Here is a 23,933-nt window from a genome sequence, read left to right as displayed (position 1 = left end):
CTGTATGAATTGATAATATAACTCTCTTTTGCAGCACTCGCAGCTGAAGCTGGTGGGGTGATTCAGACAAAATTTACTTTCCATTCCAACAACACTGAGGCTTCTGCAAAATCAGAAAGCTTTTGCCTATGTTTTCTACAAATAAACCATCCGGAAATCGAATGACAAAGTAAAAACAATTACACTATTACATGGATTTGTTTCGAAGTCAGGGAAGAAGAGGGTACTGCCTGAACCTGTACTTTGTCCCTCAAGTGTCACTGAAGCTCTGGTGTTTGAGTCCTGCCACCACTCTTGAGGAGCTGTCAAGTCTCCTCCCCACCTTGAGAAAGTGTCCATCTTACTCCTGTGATTTTAGAGGGAGTCCGAGGTGACTAACCCCCTAATTTACATGCCTCGCATAGGTGATTAATGTTAGGTAGGATGGATTGTGGCCACAGTGCATCACTGAAACATCTTGCCTTATTTTCCAGATCAAAGTATCTCATGTTTTTGTTCTGATGAAACTGTTTGGTACTTAACAAGAAGAGCACAAAAACACCTGACATAGTTAATTAGAGAAGCCAGCTGTTTACTGTATCATTCCATTACACTGCAATCCTGCTCCAACTAATTTGTTATGGAATGTGCTTTATTACGGACTTCCACAATCTAGCCATAAAATTAAGTAAATATATATGACTGTAGCGGCTTAAATGATATTACTGAAAATGAAAAAAATTATTTTGGATTGAAATCAGAATTTCCCTCAAGGTTAATTTTTAAAATAAAAATGTAAAAGTCTTCAATCTATGGCAATTTCTTCAATGTATGGTTTAGTTGTAACTCAGCTGCACAACAAATTCTGAAACGCTCCTGAATGTGAACTGTGTGTTTTCACAGTTTGAACCAATCTTTTTGTCCCAACAACAAGATAGCCATTCATCTATCAGTTCGCATCTCTAAGTCTGAATAAAGTGTTAGAAAGTGATGAGCAGTCTTTGTTGGTAGTAGGTCAATGGACTGCATTAGCACTAAACTGCTGGCTACTACCCAAGTTATTTGGCTTTAAGACACTGAATTAAGCTAAGCATTTAAGGGTATGATGAATTCTCTTCAGAAAATTTACAGGTCAACATATTCTAAACGGATAAAAAGTATGGCTGTTCACCAAAGCGTTTTGTAACAATAGTAAGAAAGTCATCAGATACTTACTCAACCTGCAAAAACAAAATTACCCAAACTTAAGAAACAAAGCAAAACAAAAAAGGCTTACATTGTTTTCAATAGAATATGAGCTAAAGAGCACACACAAATAATACATTTATGCTATTGTTTGAGTATGCAGTATGGAACTAAAAGTGTTATGATTGTTTGCAGAGTATCTACTATTAAACAAAACAAAAAAAAATCATGCTGTAACTTGATTTACCTATGCATCACTGCATGCCAATCTATTAGAGTTATTTCACAGTTTGGGAACATTCTCACATAATCCTATACAGACTCTTACAACATTTGTTTTTCCAAGTTAACTTGCCTTTCTTTTGAATCAGACACATAATCTTCAATGTACAGATGGGAAAATAATTTATTAACAGTGATTTTCAGTAAAAGAGCAGCTCTACTGCTTCTTTTGTGCAAGAGGCTGATACTGACATCACTGAATTTATTGTAAAAGTTCAGTTTATCTGAGCAGCAAAAAGTCTCTAATTTTAAGAGGAGACATTATGATTCTCTTTCATAGATTCAAGTCAGCAGTGGACTGTGCTCAGGACTATGCAGTCAAGGTGGTTTGTAAGTTGAGAAATGCTGCAGCCGCATGCAGAGGAGGTGGCTTGGCATTTGGCACTAATTTCCATCCTGCAGCTGTCACATCCACAATCACAATCCATCATACAGAATAATGGCTTCCTCCTTCCTGCTCACTCCACAGTCTAAGCATGATTTTCCATCTTGAATTCATTCCATCTTTCACATATGTTTTGTTTTATTGAACATAATCAGATACACACTATGGTATCATTAAAAAGTAAATATTTATTAGTCTTCATCAACAGAGATACTCCCTGTATTGATATTTGATACTTGAAAGCAACCATTTATTTTAAACATTATGATACACATTGTGGTGCAACAACAGACGACAATTGTTCATTTTTCAACAATGGTCACTGCTGGGGTGAATGAGAGATGCGATAATCCTTGTTTTGAATCACTTATGAGTGGTGTAAAAGGGAGGAGAATGGTGAAAAAGGCAGAATACCATTTCAGGATGTATCTATCTTTTTTCAAGGTATATCTGAGAAAGTGTGCAGCCACGATGAAATAACAGATTTTAACAGAAAATTTTTCACCTGAATATCTATAAGCGTTTACACATTCTATTCTTCCAATAGTAAATATATTAATATGATCTAATCTTTATTTATTCTTTTTTAACCTCTAATAACAACAGGAAACATTTAGTCTTGCCTTGTAGGAAATGCCTTAAAAAGAAAGCCTTGATACGTTCCAGATTCTTAGCCAAATGAAAGTTTAGAAAGATAAATGTATTTATCAGCTGTCTCCAGGGAGTTAATTTTATGCTGAGTTAGAATGCAATGACTGAAAATAAATCATTTTCCAGTGCTAAGAGACTTTTATTTTTCAGTCTCAGATACTTCTTTTTTTGGCTGGTCCTTTTGGGGTTGAAAACAGAGCTTTTTGGAAATTAATGTCTGATGGAGAATTAGGAAACAAATTAGTTTACTGAGTAAGATTAAATCAGTGCATGATCAGGGGAACAGGAAGGATCATAAACCAGAGAGACCAGTTCAAACCAATTTTCGGAGAACTCCTCCCTTTAGTAACATTACTGTAAGTTACAGATATTACATCATCAGAACAAATGATTATTTGCTAATCCATGATTCAGAAGGCCAACCATTGTTAAACAGCACTCTTTGGAAACTGGTTAACCTTTTATGCTCCACTTACTTCATCACCAAATTCAAAGATGTAAAGAAATTCTGAATGAAGTGTGCTGAGAATCAAGTGACTATAAAGATCAGAAAAGTACACATTTTTTTTTGACAGAGAACTGGCAAAATATCTCAGATAGTCAAATCTGGCACAAGAAGCCATTAGTACAGACATAGAACAAGCACAGTAAAAAATCTCCCCATAAACCTGCTTAGTTAATGTACTACTTTTCTGACAGTTCAATTTGTGAGGACTGTAACGAAGAAAGTTAATCATGCTAAGTCCTTTGATGAGCACATCTGCATATTGGGAAATAGACCCAGGCAATCACAGTCATCTCATGTAACGACACTGCCACGACCACATCTCAGACCTCTCATTTTTTTCCATCCCAATAAATACTTCTGTTAAAGGACAGAAATACCTCTGAAGATTAATTAATATATATAGTCTACAAGCATGTCCCAGAAAACACAAGCAGAACATATTACTGAAATCAGAAGATCAGAGAAGAGACTGCTTAAGGGTGGATCTTTATTAGTCTTTTAGTTTGGTTTATGAGTGCTATTTTGAAAGGAATCTTCTGACTGTCTCTACCTAGTATGCTTTAATTTGCATCATGGAGCCTCTCAGAGCAAGCAAACTGGATTCCTTTTAGATGACCTAACTAGAATATGTGTTCCGGAAGACAGCATACCTAACACCATCCAGTTGCTACTGGAAATTCAGTCAACAGGACCAAACTAGAACTAGCCTGACATCAAACTCATGAAGTGTGTGTAGTGTCACATTCCCATTGCACTGTGTTTGCTAGAGCAGGTGTAGCCTTAGATACCTCAAGTTTGGAAAGGCTCACTGCAGAGGTCTAAGAGGAGTTAATAGATGGTCCTGAAACACCTCACTGCTATTTGCAGCTATTCCATTTGTTCATTTGTGGTAAGAGTGGTAAGGTAAGCTTTAAAAATTTGTCAGCGCTCTTACGGAGATGTTTTGTTGTTAGACACCTGAGAGCCTTTAAGAATGTCCATTTATTCTGGTCACTTGTGGGCAAGTAATCTCCTTTGCGCTGTTGAGGGTAATTAAGTTGATTATGGTTTTCTCCATAGCACCTAATTTCCTTTCTATTCTTTTACATCTTGGTTTACTTTGCTGTTGTTGATATTCAGAACTAAAGATACTCTAAAAGTATGAGGAGGCCCTGGAAAAAAAGTATATTTCATTTTAGAAAAAATTCCTGTGAACATTTGGGCATTACTTGATTTCCTTGGGACAGACTTAACACTGTGCGTGCAGAAGAACCCCTTGACTTTGTGTTTTGTGAGATGTTTTTCTCTGCCAGATAACAATGCATTACAGTGATGTGAATGACTGCAGAAAATGTATAGATGACTTCAGTGTCTATTTACAAATGACAAGGGATTACTTTGTTAGTGTGTAAGGATTTAAGGTATAAGGGCAAAGGAAAAAGCATCTCATGAGAAGGATGCCTAAATTCAGACAAGTCCTAAATAAGTCAGGATAAGTTTGATAAGTCTTCCCAAGCCCCCAAACAGACTGGTATCTATTCCCCTCAATTCTGAGAGTGCAGGATTCAGCTCAGCCTAATTTATGGTATCTGCAGTGTCGATATCTGCATCTCAATTAGGTGTTAAGCTTCTATTAAAGTTAATGGAGAGCTTGAAGGTTGCCTAAGCAGAGTCTTCTAGTGCCATTTTGAGATGCCATCACGAATATGAGACATCTGCATGAAGCCTGCAGATAAGGCACATGACCTAGGGGTGACCCATGCTCTTCTGGAGCAGCCAAATAGTGACACCACACAGAATCTAACATGTCGGTAAGACATCTATGTTAAGGAAATTGAATTGGATCTGAGCTTTGCCTTGACTATAATGGCAGCTTGGGCAAACTTAGATGCAGACAGTGGTATTGCAGAGCTTAATTTCAGACAAGCTGAATTCTACCCAGTATCTCATAATAAATGCAATGGAAGTGGTAAACAAGTGCTGGCAATGTGAAGAATGGCCCTATTTACAGGGAACAGTGGAGAGAGGTAGACTGTGGTGCTATTGATGACCAGGAATTACATATTTACTTGTGCTGGAAATAGAACTGCACAAATAATGGATTTGGGGCTTTGGTGGTTGAACTGAAAACTAGAAGATAAATTCCTTTCAGTTAACCTGGAATATATGATTTTTTGGTTTTGTTTTGATTAACAAATATAAGGAACACGTGTCTCAACTTGTTCATTAATGACCGAGAATTAGATTTATCTATAGCCTGTAGCCACGGGTTAAGCAAGATGGCTGTATTTCTGTAGCCGCGGATTGAAAAGCCTAGAAAGGATGCTGGGCAGGAACTGCCAGTTCACAAACCGAAAATTAACGTGCAGCGATATGACAGGAAATAATAAACCTTATTTCACAGCATGACTGGAAAGCTTATCTGCTATATTACATATTTTATGGATTTTGCTCTGCAACTTTTGCTTTGATTGCATTCACTTGAAGTGTCATAGTGAGTGAGTAAAAGTGATTCATCATGCAAAAAGATTGTGAAACAGGGCAGAATCTCTTATGTATCTACATGTTCACTCATCTTTAAAATAATCATAAAAAAAATCACAAGTTGAAGGGTATATGAGGCAGATTCTCATTCTCTGACATCTGATTCAGACCTGAAAGGTTTTCAGGTCTAATTGTATTGTTTAACTGGTAAAATATATCAGTCTAAACACACTATAATAGTTTTGGAAGTACTGAAACTACTGTAGATTGTTCCCATTCTGGGTCTGGAATAAGCCATAATAGCATTAAAATGTATATGCCAGCATAACCATATCTGCTTTAGAGAACAAAACTGTGTTCATGAAGCTTCTGGGTTTTACCTGCTTTGAGTCACTGATACAAATGAGAATATATATGTGCATAAAATGAACAGATTATGGGTCCTGATCAACATGAACAATCCTTATGGGAAAAAAAAATAAAAAATAAATGTGATATTATGTTCATACCCATAAGCAGTTTAAAGTTACAAGTGTTTAGGAATACATAAGCTGAATTTCTCAAAGAAGATACAAGGTGATACTTCATATTATCACACAGAAAGTTGTGCAGTTGGCAGCAAAAGTTGATTTTCCTTAAAAAAAAAAAGTTATATTAATATTTACTTGATTGCCTGATAAAAGTGATACTACAAAAGAATATTGCAAAACCTTGGAAGCTTGGCATGCTTCTCTATGTGGGTGGAAAAATGTTGTGCTAAAGCCAAAGTGGAATGAATCCTGAAACTATAGCATAAAAAATACACTAGAAATACTATATTAAAAAAAAAAAAAAAGAGGATGACAGCTAGAATTATAAAGTTGTGGACCTTACAAGTACATACAACATAAACATGTTTCTAAACAATATCGGATAGTAAATTATCTAGGGCAGGCTTTGGTTACAAGGACAGCAGTAGGGTTTTGGCCTTTATACACAAGTTTAGACTCTGAACTGAAGATTTGAAACTAGGAGTCCCATCAACAACACTTTTTCTAGGGGAAGTCAAGAAGGACAGCATTTCCTTTCCCCTATAACTTTTTAGAGGTATGTTAAGGGACATAACTCATTTATTTCAATGTATCTTCTGTATAATTAGTAGTGGTGTCAAGGTAATGCCCTACAAATTAAACCACCTATTGTATTTGTCTAAAAGGCACGTGTTGGCAGGCGGTCAGGGAAGGGCATGCAAAATTTCACTGCTACACTGGTACCCCATCTAATTTTCTATCAACCTGAAGTCACAGTTGCCTGGCTTAAATAACGATGCACATAATGCCAGTTAAAAATGAGAGAGTGTTAATCTCATGCATAAACATTGGTGCATGCATGATGATGAAGCAGGGGCACAGTGGTGAACAAGCCTGACTGTCTTTTGAACAAGCAGATTGTCTTTGTTTGGCTGTGTAAATGTACCTGTTTTGACCCATTAGAGGTAAGCAGGTACAATTCTAATTATTTTAGCTACTAAAATTCTATTTTAGCTACTAAAAGATGTATCATTGTAACATATACACTTTACCTAGCTACTGTTCCAGTTCTGTATTGCTACTTCTTAAAACAATCTGGATTCATCTGTTGACAAAATGTGGAGTTACATTTGAAGCATTTATGTGCAAAATATTATATTTTTAGAATTGAAGCCAAAGCACTTCTTTAGAAGGACAACCTTAAAAAAAAGAGGGAGCAGAAATACCAGATGGATGGAGAATTATGCTCTTTAGGCCCCAAATCATTGTTTCATTAAAAAAAAAAGAAGAAGCAAAAGACTATTTAAACATCTTCAAGGAATTTACTCTTAACATTCCACCAAGAACTGAGTAGTTGGGAATGAAAAAAAAAAGATGAAATGTTTACTAAAGCCCCATGCAAAGCACTTTTTTTTTAAAGCTTTAGTTCAGTTAAGCCACTTTCTGAAAGGAGAAAAGAAGTAACAAAGCAGAGGGAGCATCTCAAAACCCAAGTAGGAATATGCACAGAAGCACAAGGGAACAGGAGGAGCGGGATGTGCTTGTGCCCTTGCAGCTGCTACTTGTGGCTGCTCCTCCATGCCTCCTGTGTATGTGTGAGTAAGATCCCAGGGTTCTTATCACTTGCACATCTGGATGTGAGGCCACTCCCTGCAAAGGCTCATTTGTCAGGTGCTTTGGCTGGGCAGCACGAGATGCATTTGGCCTCCAGGCCTTCAGTTGAGGAATCTTGCTCTGAGGTCCATATTCTGCCACTCTCACTGTCATCGAACAGTCCCTTGTTTCCCAATCCATTCGTTATTTCATTATCTCTCAGGTCTCAATTTGGCCCTCAATTAGTAATACAGATAAGGAATTACTGATGTCGCAGTGTAATTTTTATCGACATCAGAGAAATTCACACTGGGTGACATCTCTATGTGTTTCCTCTAATGATTGAAAGAGCAATTGTGAAGGTGTGGGTTAGTTAGAGAACATACTCTTGAGTTCCATACTTGTCATGAAAAGACTTTTACATGTCTCCATAGCTGAAGTAGAACAGGCGCTGCTCAGCTCTGATGCTTTTGTGCCTATCATTCACTTAAGTAATTTAATTTATTTTACCATTGCTAGCTTTACAATTCCTGAAACATGAGCTTTCTTTAAAATGTAAGAGTGGATTAGGGTGTTTGTGGTACTCACTATGAATAAAAATTTTAAGATTTGGATAGTTCAGATATATGTTCAGTGTAAAATATAATAGAGCCTTTTTTCTCCCCTCCCTTTTTTTTTCATTTCACATAAATCTAGGAAAAATACGTTTCCTTTCAACACTTTTTATATGAAAGGGAAATGTATGTAAAAATAAATATATTCAGATGTTAGGAAAGGTATTAGAAATAGAAAGACTAGCAAAAATAATTAATTACAATATTTCTACCAAATAATCTTTTTGACAGCTGTATTCAATCAATACAACATTACAGAATGAAGACAAGAACGCATATAAATATGTAGAGCACACTGTCTGTAGTCAGCCAAATAATAAATATAACCATACCTCCAGTCTAGTACAGTAATCAACCACTTCTGTCTTCATTGACTGCGGGCAACATTTCTTCAGCAGAAGCAGTCTTCACATTCCCTCAGGAAATCCTGCCGGACTTTCCGATCATTTTAATTGTACTTGTTAGAATTTCCATACTGTTTTCTTTCAGAAATTTTAATTTGCTCTTCTGTGTTTGTAGCATATTTGGCAATAGTTGAGATTTTATATGTTCATTAACAGTAATCCTTCCCAAAAGCCCACACACAATTTCCAGCATTTGGTGTTCCCTATCCTTACTCAAAGATGAAATGTAAGGTTCAACTTTTCACATCTGTCCCAGGTGAACAGCTAGATAGTGAGTGAAAGGGTTTATATTTACCTATGTCTGAATAATCTACGATGCATATTGTTGTTATTTATTCTCATGGAAGGAGTCTACAGCTAGATGGATTAGTGGATTAGTTTATGCAGTGGTAGGATTCTGATATAAACACTATATAAACACTAAAGGGAGACCTTTCCTTTGATGTCCATATTCAGTGGTTTCAGGGGACAAAGAGCATAAGAAATACTGGTCTAGGTAAGATAGATCTCCCCACATGTCTGTCTTTGGTGACATTCAGGAACAGTTGCTTAGAGTAAGTTTCTATAAACAAGTAGATAATCTATTCTTAATGTAGTTTTCTGGATTTTTATGATTAGGTGAGTCTAAAGGTATATTCATATCATCGTACTTAGTAGCCATGGATGAACACTTCTTCACATGTTTATCTAATTCTGCTTTGAATCCATTCATGCCTTTGAATGTCTGCAGAATGTTCATGGAACATGTAGCCAGCCATTGTATGAAAAACTTCTATAAACTCTCTACTTAGTAGCTTAATTAGGTGGCCTCTGTTTTGTGAATATTGTAGGAATAGTTCTTCCTTAACTCACAATTATAAATATCGATATAATTTCGTTCTTCACCAGCTGTTCTTCACTGGGAATAATCCTTTGTTACATATTTACAGTAAGAGACCAAGTAACACCAGACATAATAAATATAGATGAAGGAATTGGTGGTATGATGAGTTCTCTAAATGTTATGGGTATTTCTACTAGTAGTCATCCATGTAAAGAACAGTTACCTAATCCTTAATCCCAAACAGAAAAGCTAGTTGCCTCGGTCCTATTTTTTGGTAGGAGAACCAAATTTATGTAGGTCTATAGAGGGCTTTTGCGTTGCAGTCCTGCCTGGACCCAAACACTGGACCTTAATCCAAAGCAAGGGCTTAAGTTGCTTATATGCTCAAATCAAAGTGCCTACGGAAGCTTTCAATGAGACATCCAACCTGGTTAGGTTACTCACATTTCCATGATTTTCTTAATGTTTGAAGTATTGCCCATCATACTGGTGGCTGCTTCATGTGCAGTTACTAAGTGCCTAACCCTGCCTGCATCATATAAGAAATACAGAAGTTTAATTTGTTTTATAACTTCCGATCCAAGAACCAGAAAGAGTAAATCATAAATTTAGATCACTTGAATATCAGGTCTTTTTTCCTACAATTTTTCATGTAAATTTATTTTGAAAGAATCCTTATTACTCCAGTATGAAGTCTGTACCATTAATATCTCAGGAGCCAATCCACTGTAAATTTACATTTGCATGCTTAACTGCACTTACATTCCTGGAATGCTATTTTTTTCCACTAACAGAACTACATGATATATTTCTTAAAAGTAGGCATTAGAACGTGTTAGCTGTTAATCATTCCAACAACCTTGCTCTTAGTAGGTGGGATTTCCACTGACCCAAGTACATTCTAATTCTGATGTGCCTGCCCCCGAAAAGTGTGAGCTTGGCCTCTTGTCATCATTATTGGCCTTTAAATCTATATCTGCACTCTGACTGCCCTTATACCCCATCGGAAGTTAAGAGAGATGGAGCAGGAACTTTGCCTTGAGTTTTGGCGATGGCTCTGTGTTTGCCAGAGAGAAACCCTTGGCAGAACTCTCTTCTCCAAGCAGAAGGAAGCTATTTGTTTTCGGTAAATATTTAGTTATATGTTTGTTTAGTTAAAGATAGTGTCAGTGTGCAGCATCCTGTTCATCATTTCAAAAACAGCAAAAGCAATTTTTCTAATGTTAGGTCAGGGAAATATTTCTACAGTGTTGGGGATTGTTCTATAAGTAAACAAAGTATTCTGATTTCAAGAATTGCCTTTCTTCCCCTTCAGTGTTTTTAAACATTGATGCACAGAAGCACTTTTTGGCCTTCAGGAGAGGCATATTCCAGAATAATATTTCATTCACTTTTCCTTCCCTGGAAGATCGTAGAATGCTGAAGAATACTACTGCAAGCAGTTCCTTTCAGTTCAGAAGGTCTGAAGTGCTTGTTCTACTGCCACAGACCCAGTCCTTTTTAGAAGACTTCATGTGCGCTTTGGCTCAGATCAGGCTACTGCGTGCCTTCCATCAGGAAGGTTTCAGGGCACCAGAAAAGCAGCCAAGTCCTCCTTCACACAATGTCCTGACAGTGGTTGGAAAAAGCATTTTTCCTCAAGGGACTAAAAGGGTGGATTGCATTCCTTAGCCCCTGGAAGGGAGAGGCCTTATGTAATTCTCAAAAGGTAGCTCATAGCTAATAGTTGGAAGGCCAGGAGTAGGTAAAAATAGTCATAGTGTTGGCCTTCCCCTAGAACAGTGTTTTTGGTAGTGGAGTGTTAATAACACATCACTTAGAGGTAATGTGCTAACAGAGAAGTTTGACCCCAGGCAGGCTTTCACACTCGCATCCTCTGCAGTGCTGGCTGATAAAACTACATTTGCTGATATATGCAGGCTGTGGTATGGTGTCACAGTAATGAGTCTTCTCCTAGAGCTGAAGGAGTACCTAATTCAGACTGCTGAGGTTATCTCCACTGAGATGAAATAAACATTTATCATCTTCTAAGCATGTTAGTGAAATAATCCCTGTCCCTGATGTAGGCCCCAGAGAAGAACTGCTGCTATGGCCATTTTCTAATCAGCCACTCGCAATACACATTTCAGAACTAGGCCATCAACACTGAGATAATCATGAAGTTAAGAAGATGAGCTCTCTTGTGGCAAGCAACAGCTTTAGTAAAGAGAAGAATGGCAAGGAGCATCTGCAAAACAATGACCCTGCTGGCATGTTTGTACTATCAAATAACTCAACTTCCCTTTCTTTTCCCCAGATTGTTCAGGTCACATATTTGTTAGTTTGTTTTCAATATCTCTTCTGGAGCAAACTAACTAGTTTCCTTCAAGATTATAATCAGTTCTGGAGATAGTTCACTTCAGGGATTTCTAGCAGTATGGATGCATCTTCACCAAATTTGTTTTCCTCCATCCTCTACAGCTCTCCAAAATTATTCCACAAGCATCCCCAAGTGAATATATGCCATATTGCAAGACGTGTAACACATACCCTCACAATCACCCTGAGAAAGCATTGTTCCACCAGCTACAGTGCAGCCCTCATATCAGGAACACACACACAAACAGTTAGTGTGCCCTAGAGCTCCAAGGGAGTACAGTGCTCCCACTTGACTCAGTGGAGGGTCAAACTATCATGGCCACAAAGCATCCTTTACTGCTTGGCTCTATGTGTCTCTCCTTGGAAAGACTGTCTTTGGCAGATATCACCCATGAATCCTAAACTGTCCTTTGGTTATCCTCAAAAGAATCTCAAATTCATGAAACCCTCATTTTGGCATGATGAGTAACAAATATCTCAGGACTGTCTTCTTCAGCTGGAAATGTTAAGGAATCCTTAGACATGACACAATTAAAACCCTGCATCACATCCCCTTGGACATCCTCACACTGGTGTTTGTTCACTTGGCTAAACTGGTTAACAAATGATTACTGAAGCTGGTGAGAAATGTACATTAGATGCTGACAAATGTAACACCAACTTCTAAAACAGATACTGTTAAGGAACAGTTATGAAACATGCCTTTTTATCTTTTCCTTTGCCAGTGAAATAGGGAAGTGCTGGCACTGTAAGTAAGGACACTGAATTCCATAAGGACAGAGTCATGTTTATGCCTCATGTTGAAACTCTACATATTATGGTCTCATCCTTACATTTAAATCAGATGACTTATTTGGTTATTCATTTATCAAACCTGACTCTGACACAATGAATTCACACTTACACATTCTGGATCTACACAGAACTCTTTTAGAAACAAGGATAGGACAAAATTTTAAGTTTTGTAAATGTTGTTTGCCAATTTCACAGACAGGATAGAAAGTCAGACAGTTAGCCAGAGGCTATCTAAGTGGGTGTCTAATTGCGTTAAGTTTGTTATGAATTAACCAGATTAGATCTACCAATTCAGGCTAGAGATCATGCCACCACCAGAGTGCCGGCAGCCTCTGTGGCTTCCCAGAGAAGTGTGCCTATCTCTGAAATCTGAAGGAGACCAGGGATCAGACCATACATTTACACAATAATATTCTTTGGTCGACAAATACAAATCTGATGTTTGCATTCACAGAGATGTCCTGTAATCATTATTTAAGGTAGTCTCCAAGTACTCTCACCTCCTACACACCAGGTCATTGTTTGTGAGTCACAGCAGCAGAAAACATAAGGATGTCAAGAAAGGACGTCAGCTATGGAAATTTCCATTACGAGGGTTTCCCTTTGGCAGAAGAAAATGGTTGCAGTAACTGTGAGGATTCTCTGAGATGCTGCCCAACCAGCTCTCCTTCTCACTGCTGTGGAGTTTTATAACACTTGAATTCTGTAATGGCAAAAATAAGTAGCTCTTGGTGTAATGGGTGGAGAATGATTTGGAGCACAGGTGCAATCTCAGTAGATGCTGCTGGCTAAAACAAACCAAGCATAAATAGGTGAAATTCAGGCATGCCAAGAGCAAAGTGCAAATGGACAATGCATCTGAAACAGCCACGGTTACTCCAGGATAAGCAGTGACTTTGGTTTGCCCAACGGAATTCCTACTCATTGAGACTTTCCACAGTCTTCATCATTTCTTGAGTTTGTGAGTGTTGTGCCAGCTCTAATGAATAATAATGGCAAGATGAACCTATGGATTTATTATCTCTTGTTTGCCATAAGAATTTGAAGTCTAGATATTGTTGACAGTGACACCCAATAAAATCTACTCACTTGACCAGTCTGGTCTCACTGTGAGACTGCTTAAAGGAAAATGAAGTCTAAATGGTGCAATCTGCATCCAGAAATCAAAAAGTAAAGTGAAAACCATTTTTCTTTTTTTTTTCTCACACTAAGATGAAAATTAGTTGCTAACCTCACTGACAGCAGAAAAGGTTTCTGCATTTTTCTTAGATGTTGTGTTGTTATTGGACATATTTTCAATGTGCTCTATGAGGTAATGCTTAATGTTTCTCAAGAAATAAGCCTCGGGCATGTTCATAGTTGGCATGGTGGAGAATATTTTTAGTGGAAGAGGGTGGTAGTGTGCTGATGATGTACATGATAAGATGAAGAGTGAAAAGGTACATTTTTCTGCATGTTTAAACTTTTAAAATCAGAAAATGTGATCAACTCAGTGTGATGATTCACATGAAAAAACAACACTGGGAAAACAGGTCTAATTTATAAATTGACTTGTCTTTTCTACCGCCACTCCCACAAAAATAGGTAAATATAATGCTCTGTATGTGTTCTGAGAAGAACTTTCGGTGAGAAATTTCATATGCTGATCTTCAGCCATGCCATTGCTAGATCTTACAGAAAAGCAGAAATTGATGGGAAACCTTCAGGAAATGAACTGTGCAGAAGGAAGTGATGTTTATGACTCACTATGCTGTATATTTCTTTCTGAGTCAGACCCAGGCTGGTGCTTGGCAGGCTCCTGAAGGTGCATTTGCTATGGGTCTGCCACTTTCTGGGTGAGCAGTCAATTCTTCAGTGCTTTTCAGAGTTGCAGATCTTGAGACTCCCAGTTTGAGTGTTGCACATAGGCTTTACTCCTTAAATTTCTCCTGCACTTTGAAATGAGCACTGGGTATGGCTCATGATTTCCTCTCTTATTTTGTCAAATCCTGTCCCTTTGTGCCTAGAAATACTCAGCTCTAATTGCTTTCTTTTTCACTGTTCTTTTATGACGTCTGATTCAGAGAATGCTGAAGTCAATTGAAAGTCTGTTGTGATCTCAGTGGCTTGTGGCACAGGTCTGAAGTCTTTCACCAAATGACAAAGGAAGACTGTTTTCAGGTCCTTCTTCATCTTGCAATGCCATCTTTAAGTAAGTGACCAGCAGCAGGTACTTTAAAATAACTCTTTAACTCCAACATAATATTACCTACGCAAAAGATTTATCCTGATGTTCCATGCAGCCCAATTGATGTAGGCTGTTTCATACTAAGCTCCCAGAGCCCGTGTTCAGGCATTCACTGGCTTCTCTCAGCATATCTTTCTGAGACACACTTTCCAGTGCCAGTGAGGTGCTCTTTTTAATTCATATCTCCCTGTGTGTTTCTGCACTTGACAGTTGCTGAAGTGAAAGTGTAAACACATTCATTACCTTTCTACAAAAGCATATCTTTAACAGACAACATTCTTTGGCCGTTTTAGAAACAGCCATAAAATTTAGTACTGCTTCTTTATTAGACAATTTATTATTGTATCAATAGTGAAAGAAGTTTGACATTATTATTTGGACTTTTATTTGATACAGACTTTTCTGCTTTTACCAGTTATTGTAGCTAAGTTTGACACAGACACATAACCTTCAAACACACTATTGCATGCCACCTGTTTCAGAAATGTTCTGGTTGGACTAAATTCTGTTTGTACTTTGATAACAGAGGTGACTTACTGTCCTTTCCTGAGTATTTGGTGTTCATACAAGTTGTTCAAGTTATTTTATATGTACTGTACACACACTATGTATTTACATAAACATGATTTCCTTTAATCTATAACACAGTTTGTCATGGCAAGTAGAAGGGAAACCTGTTCCCCCAGCTTTGCAGATGGCAGAGAGAGGCATAACAGAGGTTAGAGCAATATCAGTATTGGAATCATATATAGACAATTTGAGACTCACAGGTGGCAAGCCTTGACTGGGCCTTCTAGTTCTTGTAAACCATAGTCAGTACGGGTTTTATTACATAGGGGAAACAATGAAAAGGCCTTTCTTCAACCTCAGTGGTATGATAGCTGTGTCATCTACAGTACAGAACTCTGCTGTCTTGGAAGCCCACATGAATCATTAGAATTGCATTATGAGTAAGTCTCTGCAGATCTGGACCCGATACGTTTCACTCAAGCACCTTGAGCCAACAATCCGATTTCTTTTCAAAGTTTACTCAGAGTTTGATCACCATACATAGGATTCATTTGCCTGACTTAGCTGCCAAGTGCCATCTGAGGTAGACTCAGAAACAAAGACATCTGGGTATCCAAGACACTTGTATTGCACTTCAAGGTATGGGATATCTATACTCTTCTGCAATTGCTCCGGTTGGTCAAACAGGATAAATAAGTGTATTTGAATGGTGCTGAATACTGTTTAAGCAGCTAATTTGAGTCCCATGGGCAGGATTTTTGTCACAGACTCAGTTCACTGACGGCAGATGTTTATATGGTTTCTTGTTGTTTATATTCCCATTACCGTTGAGGTAGCTCAATTCGCCTGACAGGTCAGGCATTTGCAGTCACATGCAGGTACCTTGAACACTGTAGGTCATCTCACACGGTTAAAGGCCCAGTGGCTATATCTGTGCACTGTTAGATGAGACAGGCCCATTCACAGGGCAAGAAGCAAGACACAGCTCACATGCATGTAGTTTAAAGCTCCTCCATCCCCAAAACAGTGTAGCTGCAACCATTGTTTCCTTACTGGAACAGTTCTTGGCTGTTGCTGCCCTCTGAACATTGAGGAGGCACCTGGCAGATAATTAGCCAGGGCTGAAGCCAGACCGGGGTTTATCTTAAAACACAAAACAATATGGATGCTTAAAGGCTTGTATTGGAGCTCATTATTTGACCACTTCTGAACCTATGGGAATGTTATTTTAAGCAATTTTTTCCCCCATTTTCCTGAGAAAAGCATAGCATTTAATTTTTTGTTTAAAAAATCAGGGTATCTATGTCCACTGTATTTCAATCTCAATTTTGACAATCTTCTGTTCAAAAGCTTTCGGAAAACTTACCATCTTATAGTTATACAGATTTGCTATGTCAATGTAACTGACTATTCCTGTAGTGCTAAAAAACACAATGAATAGAGCACATAGCACTTAATGATAACATTTTATACATGTAATGTTATAAATACTACAGCTTAGATATTTCTATCTCCCAAACCATAATTATTTTGTGCATTTTTTTTTTCTATACATAAAAAGGTAATATTGCAAGTTAATCAAGAATCTGTTCTCACAGAATCACAGAATGGTGAATGTTGGAAGGGATCTGTAGGTCCATCTGGTCCTACTACTGCTCAAGTAGGGACAACTAGAGCTTGCCCAGGACTATGTCCAGGCAGCTCTTGAAGATCTCCAAGGGGAGAGAATACACAACCTCTTTGGGCAGCCTGTGCCAGTGCTCCAGCACCCACAACGTTACGAATCATGATGTTTAGATGAAATATCTTGTGTTCCAGTTTACTCTCATTGCCTCTTGTCCTTCTCACAGGACACCACTGAAAATGACACCATCTTCTTTGTACCCTCCCTTCAGGGATTTATAGACATTGAAAAGATCAGCCCTGGGTCTTCCCCAGACTGAACAGTCTCAAGTCTTTCAGCTTCTCCTCACAGGCTATCAGTCTACCTCTCCAGACTGTCAAGGTCCTTCTGGATAGTTGCATGGCCCTCTGGTGATTCAGCCACTCACCCTCATTTTGTGTCACCCACAAATTTACTGAGGGTGCACTCTAGCCCATTGTCCAGATCGTCAATGTTAAACAGGATTGTATCCAATATTGACTTCTGGGGTACTCTACTCATTACTGGCCTCCAACTGGACTTTGCATCACTGACCACTACCCTCTGGGTCCAGATGTTCAACCTGTTTTTGATCCACCTCACTGTCTTCTGTATGAGGACCTGATGGGGAACAGTGTCGAAGGTTCTCATGAAGTCCAGGAAGACAATATCCACTGATTACCTCTCATCTGTCAAGCTGATAATTTTGTTATAGAAGATTACCAGGTTGGTTAGACATGACTTCCCTTGGTGAATCCATGCTGACTACTCCTGATGACTTCTTTATCTTTCACATGCTTAGAAATGTTTCCCAGGAATAGCTATTCCAAAATCTTCACAGGGACTGAGGTGAGGCTGATCAGACTGTAGTTCCCTCTTTCTTGCCCTTTCTAAAAACAGGAGTGACACTGGCTTCCCTCCAGTCTTTGGGTACTTCTTCCAGATGGTTCGACTGAGCAACAGCTGTAGAAAGTGGCCACACAGTCACAGCTGTCAGCTATCTCAGCACTTGTAGGTGCATCCCATCAGGGTCCATGGACTTGTAAAAATTCAGTTTGTTCAAGTATTCTCTGAACTGATATTCTTCCACCAAAGATACATCTTCCTTGCTCCAGCCAGTATTCTAGATACGTTTTAGAACCTCAAATACTCTAATCTACCTCTAAGGCTCAAAGACTTTATTTCAGAGATGTCCCTACCCCACCAAATGTCATGTCTTCAGATCTCGAAAACATAAAGCTTTGAGACCTAGAGAGTGTACAGTTTTGAGATCTAATAGTTACCTAAGTGAACTGACACACAAAACAGCATCAAGCACACACACTAATTCAGCCTGCCTCTAAACAAACATTATTAGCTTATAAGCAGGGCTGCATTAGAATATTAAAATCCATTTTCCAGTTCCAGAAGGAGCTTGGAGAGGGTCAGGGTGTATCTGCACTGTATTCCATTGCATTCTCCAGATAGATCTTTAGTGTCAGCTAGAAATTTAAATTGGGAGTAACTCAAGGATTTTACCATATAAAAATATTGTAACTGAGAGAAGATTTAGGTCAGTATTTTCTTAAATTAAAGACTATTTACTCCTCTTTTCTTTGAAAATGAGTCTTTGTTGCTATATGTCAAGATTTTATTATGAATCCTCATGATAGTTACTATTTTTCTTCAAACTTTGCCTCTCTGAAGTCATGTACTTACAGACTAATTTCAACTCTTATTTAAAATTAAATGTTGCTTCAGAAATACTTGAATATGTGAACGCCACATAACTCAAATGTAGATGGTATAGTCTAAAAGGAATTTTCGCCACCATTAAATTATGTTGTTTACTTTTTTTCAGCAGCCTTTTGTAATTCTCATAAAGAGAAAGAAAGGAAGAATTTATTTCATTGTAAGATTTTGACAATTTAATAACTTCAATGAGATAATTGTATTAGAAAGTTACTGAAATCTCAAATTCAGATAGAGAATTAGTAATAATTGAGATATAAAATGACTTATTGTGAGCAAAAGAAGTAATTTTTTAATGAAATTTATCGCTGGCAGCAGCTGCAAGAAGTTATGCATGAAATCCTGATTTAATTACAAAAGGTACTCATACTTCAGTGGAGATGACATTTTGCTTGCTAGTCTAAAAGAAGAAAAAGGTACAAGAGACAGTCCTATTTGGATCCCTTTCGTAATTATGTGGTAACTGGCATGCTCATTACATTGGTATGCCAAAACAGTGGCTGCATAAGAAGATATTCTGGCAAAAACATGCATTTTATTTAACTGTAAATGCATGAATCAATCTCTTTAGTTCAAAAAGTGTTTTTCTCATTATTTTCAAAAAGCAAACCCATCTAATTCTGTTTGAGGCATGAGATGTGTTCCTGGGCATAGTAAAACTGCATATAGTTTTCCCATATAACTGACTTGTAAGCCAAAATACCAAAGGGCACCTTTCTGAAGCCTGTGAGAGCTTCCAGTCATATTGGCAACAAAGTGGCCCCTTTTTGAGTGAGATGTCTAGCCTATATAACCTAACCAGTCACACCTAGTGCATTTGTCTGCCTTTCACATTTTGCTTTGTGATTGGCATCCCTCCCCCAGCATGGCCATGCCAGAACAGTGGAAAAACAATAGGATACCCTGGCACAGGGATGCATTTTCTTAATGATGAAATATGAAGATTTCACTGATGGCATGACTCAACCTCCCACTTCAAAGGCGAGTTAACTGAAGTCTCTATTATGGCCAGACAATGCCCAACCCTATGTGAGAGAAGTCAGGACAGAGAGCAAAAGCATCTTGTTCTCCTTACGCCTCTCAGCACAGTTTGTGATCGTGGCAGCTCGCAGCCAGAGGAACAATCCTCTCTGTTACAGCTGACTGGTAACAGACAAACACAATATTTTGGATAAATGGAGCAAGCCACAGTGTCCTGCTCCTTGACAGAGCAAATCAATCAACTGTCACCTTTGCAAAGCTAAGTTCCACATGGCTCTTTCCCAGCCATTCCTCCAAAATACCTGAAGAATACCATCTGTACCTGAAAGAGTGGCAAAGCTGTTGAGAAGTATAGCTCAATGAGTTGTATTACAGCTTGGTTCATAAAAGTCTGGATATTCAGGACTGGATATTAAGACTGGGATGACAAAGGAAGAGGTACTTACTAAAAGCAATTACATGGACTAATTATCCTAGAGAAAAGCCTCTTTCTTTTTCCTTTGATGGAATTATGGAGAAGAAAATACATTCTTAACTTGCGTGCTTAATTTAAGGGACTAAAATTAGATGAGACCAAACCAGGCAGTGTGAATTTCTGTTTACCAGAAGCAAAGTCCCATTGCACTTGCACTTACCTATACTTGATGCTAGTGCATTACTCCAAACAGGTAGGAATAGGAACAGAGGAGGATGTCTGATGTGGTAACCTTTAAGTGTGGTATCGAGCACTTGAGTCCTGAATACTTAAGAGCACCTTTTCACCCATAGTTTACATGGTCTCACTAATTTTTACTCAAGCCTCATAATGACTGTTTAGTTTTGAGGGAAGCTGTAAACCCGGACTGATATTAAATAAACCCTGACAAATACTAAGATAAGACATCTCACAATGTTTCAAGGTAAAAATGTTCTAAATGCATGTTATTTAAAAAAACCCACATATATAGTGATAATACAATTTCCTACTTTTCTCCAGTGACAATTATGTTAACTCAACTTTGGAGGCTTATGGCATTTCTGAATCTCAAAGAGTGAATTACTGCCTTTTATCATAGGCTGACAATTTTTACAGTTGTATAAGTGAGAAGAGTTTGCAGACATATATTTCAAGCATCATTTCAGGAGCTATAGCAAAGCTTTGAAACTGGGCTTCAACCATTTCATAGAAGTCTTTGTGCACAATAGGAAAAAATGAAGCTGGGTTCCCATGCAGTAGCAACTTGATATGGGACATCACAGGCTTCATATTTCTGAAGTCAAAATTTTAATAATTCAGTCCATTTCTTATGCACCGTGCCCACCTCCGTATTAGCTAGAACTCTTTGAAAGCACAAGAAAATGTGTCGTGTTCATGAGTATTAGCCCATACTCTTTTCAGTAGAAGAGCATTAAAACATTAAAAGTGCTAAGTGTTATGGAAAGCGTGATAGGCCAGAATACACAGAAACACTGCTCCCTCTCTTCCTGCAAGAATGGAATATGAAAGAAAAGGAGATGGATTTTCGAGTCTGAAAGCATACTTTGATTTGGGTACAGGGTCACAGCAAGGTTAATCTTCATCATCATCATCCAGGACAAGACTACAGAGGAGGGGCAAGTTTTGATCTTGTGGGTCATCCCATCATCAAGAGACTCTGTGGTGTGTGTCTGAGGCTACTCAGCCAAACTCTGCTCTGTGTATGAGCCTGTGGCAAACCACAGCTTAGCCCTCAGTGCGGGTTTGTTATCGCCTGATAACATGACATCCCACACATATCCTACTTTGCTGAAAGGGCAGAGTTAACACTTAGGTCATCTGAAGAGGTGCATCGGCCACAGTCATTGTGGACATTACTTCCTCCGTCACCCAGGGGCGAAAGACCAGACTTTGTCCAGACTGCAAGTGTGTATGAGAAGACCAACACAGCATGTTACTGTCATTCAGCTTCTGCCTTCATCTGCTTCTCCATGTATACCTCTTCAGGTGTGATTCAGCACTCTTGACTTAAAATGTCCAGTGTTCAATTGTCAAAATCTAATCTACTTGTCTTCTAGTGGAGAGAAATAGGCACGTTCAGTTAGTGATTCACCAACCTATCTTAGACACCTGTCTTACAAAAGTATGATTTGCCTGTCTCTTGCCAGTCACTGAAGACAGAGCCTGAAAAAATAACTGGTGAACTTAAAGAGGCTTAATGGAACAAGTGTTATTACAAGACATGAAATTCAGGTGAAAGGTTATTTTCACATTGAGTTTTTATGTCTTATGTGTTATCTTGCTACCTAGAATTAAAAAGGTGTTTTCTGTGTACAAGTTCATATGTTCACATACATTCATTTGTTCACATACACAAGACAATTAAGACGTGCTGGTGGAAATAAGTAGCTAATGTAGCTGTGACAAACTTTCAGGCACACAAATCTTCTTTTAGGCCTTTATAAATATATATAGGCAAACAAAGGAGTCAAGATGGAAACTTGGAAACCTATTTATCTTGCAGTGGTAAACATCTAAGATCAAAGTGCATGTTTGGTGTACTTTATAAAGGATATCCCATTATGTTATATACCTGTACCCTCAAAATCACTCCTTTTATACACTTACATACATATTTACATTTGTATACATGCAATATAGTATATGTAATAGTAGTTTTAAATTAAATTTAGTTTGACGTATTACTTACATGACTTGAAATTCAAGATAGGTAGATGTACACTTGTGTATATATATGTTCTATATACCTCTACGCAATATAATTGCTTGCTCATGTTATTTTATTTTGCAGCTAGAAAACAGCTTTGAAGGTTTCACTGAAGATATCTTGACCAAAGATGGTGAAAGACACTGTAATGATCTCTAAATCCCTTCCTATTCACTTTGCCAATGGCATTTACAAGAAGACAAGAGACTGCATACTGCTTTATTATATTGCCAATAATGCACCATGAAGATCCTGGTAAGGGAGAGCTTAAAAATGGCTTGACTGCTCTTACTCAGATCAGCTGCTTTCAGGAGTGGACTAGTGACAAAGTCACTGAATAAACTAAGCACAGCTCAGGACTGTTTCCACAATGTAGGAAAAAGACAAGTAATATAAGAGTGTTTTAGTCATTTAGTAATTTATTTGGAATATGTGCCCAAATCTTGTGGATTTAAAACATTCCTTTCTCTTACATTTATTTTATACAGAAATTGTGCTGTGACTAGTGAGGTCCTGTCAAGAACATGAAATTAATTCATTGCTTGGATTTAAATCAGCACTTAATAAAGAAGATTTAAATCTACACTGTAGACTCCTAACTTCTTTTAATGTAGTATATAGTCAAAAATTACGGTATAATTCACAAAAAATAATAGCAAAAAAAAAAAGTAAATAGGCTGTTTTCTCAGCTGTTAATCTCAGGTTCTGTTTCACTTATGCTTGAAAAAATTATCAGGGTCAAATATTGTCTTTATGTGTATTTGTCAAGTTAAGCATGTAGATCTGAGCTTTAAATCTGGACCACTGGAATAGTTGTGCTTTTTTTTTGTTCCACTGCTTTCATAAATCCCATCTGTGGACCTGATCCAAAAACTTCTGAAATCAAAAGAAAGTTTGTAATGACTTCAACGGATTTTGGAACAGAACTAAATTATTGTGAAATGTTTTTAATTGAAAAAAATGGCAGTTCATCAAAGCTAAATCTCTTCTTAAGAAATAGCTGGTTTTGATATATACAGAGTCTTGAAAATCATTTGGAAATAAAAGTTTGGAATTGTTGAAATGTAGAATGAAGCTCTGTTTTTCTAATTCTATTTATTATTTATTTATTATGAAATATTGACTACAATAACATAGGATTTTAAAGCAAATGTTTCCCTAGATCAAAATAAAATCTCAGTGTCTGAAGTAATTTTTCTTTTGCAGTCTTGATAAAATTTTATGAAAAAGACAAAGGAAAAGGAAAAGGCAAAAAGAAAGGAAGAGGAAAAGGGAAAGTGAAAGGAAGAGGAAAAGGGAGACGGAGAGGAAGAGGGGGAGGAGAAGGAGAGGGAGAGAGAGAGGGAAACGGAAAGGGAAACGGAAAGGGAAAAATCCAGCAGAATTGAGAAGGGATTATGTGTTGTTACTGCTAGAGCCACCCCTTTGAGTAAGGAGTAATCTTAGTCACTAAAGTGCACTGATTATATTGTGGATGGGCCTAAAGATAAATAATTTTGTTCTGAACTGAATTTGAAATGATTTCAAACTTTGGAGAATATGATATGTTCAAATATATGGTAAAATTGTCATTTTATGAAACATCGCAGACTCCCTCTACACACATATT

The 23,933-nt window shown here is 37.7% G+C and overlaps 1 long non-coding RNA gene across 1 annotated transcript; it reads left to right on the top strand.

Moving 5' to 3' along the window:
• Positions 3,713–22,907, top strand: LOC110408580. Its single transcript, XR_002444442.1, has 3 exons — positions 3,713–3,893; positions 14,613–14,740; positions 22,409–22,907. It is a non-coding gene; the product is annotated as an uncharacterized LOC110408580 (long non-coding RNA).

This window comes from Numida meleagris, chromosome 1, assembly GCF_002078875.1.
Source record: "Numida meleagris isolate 19003 breed g44 Domestic line chromosome 1, NumMel1.0, whole genome shotgun sequence".
Lineage (NCBI taxonomy): Eukaryota > Metazoa > Chordata > Aves > Galliformes > Numididae > Numida > Numida meleagris.
Note: the sequence above shows the minus strand (reverse complement) of the source record. Positions and strands in the feature narration are given on the sequence as shown.